The sequence below is a fragment of the Solanum tuberosum genome, unplaced genomic scaffold (genome assembly GCF_000226075.1).
Source record: "Solanum tuberosum cultivar DM 1-3 516 R44 unplaced genomic scaffold, SolTub_3.0 scf00345, whole genome shotgun sequence".
Lineage (NCBI taxonomy): Eukaryota > Viridiplantae > Streptophyta > Magnoliopsida > Solanales > Solanaceae > Solanum > Solanum tuberosum.
In genome coordinates, this window is record NW_006239264.1 from 186459 (window position 1) to 187196 (window position 738).

Genomic DNA, 738 nt, shown 5'->3' on the forward strand with positions numbered 1-738 from the left:
GTGTGTCTCTCACTCTTTACTCCTCACCCCCCCCCCCCACCCTTTTTTAACAATTATATATAGTATATGTAATAGTTTGATCTATGAGGATGTATAAATTGAGAAAATTGCAAAGTTCTAGTGGAATTTATTGATGTTATGGTAAGATGGTGTTTAGGCCAGTTTATGCGCATTTGAACTAATTTTACAGGTGATTTTATCCACAAAGATAATTTGGAGATGAGAACATCACACATGATTATTCAACCCACTTCATTGATCATTATTCACTAGACTAGATCCCCTCATGTTTCGTTTGAATTAATGTACAAATTGTATTGATGGAAAAAAAAAAAGTTCAAGTATCAAAAGTGGGATAAAGCAAATATTCTACATATACTTTTTGTAACATATAGATTCCATATGGCTTTTCAATATTTGGGGTTGCCTTTTTCCCCTCTTTAATATTTTTTAAAAAAATAGTAATAATGCCAATTTAATAAATGATTAAAAACATATAACGCTGAGTACTTGTTTGATGCAATTACATACTATGATGATATGTAAATGTAATTTGAGAAGGAAAAGAGTGGGTAATATTAATTTTATCACAATTAGTGTGTTAATCAACTATGAGTGATATTTGTAATAGTTTATGTAGATTATAAGTCTATTTTTGGCAAGAAATTTTCTTTAATCACCAATATTTCTACTCATGTAATTAACATGACAATCATGGAACAATGTTCCCCTATATAT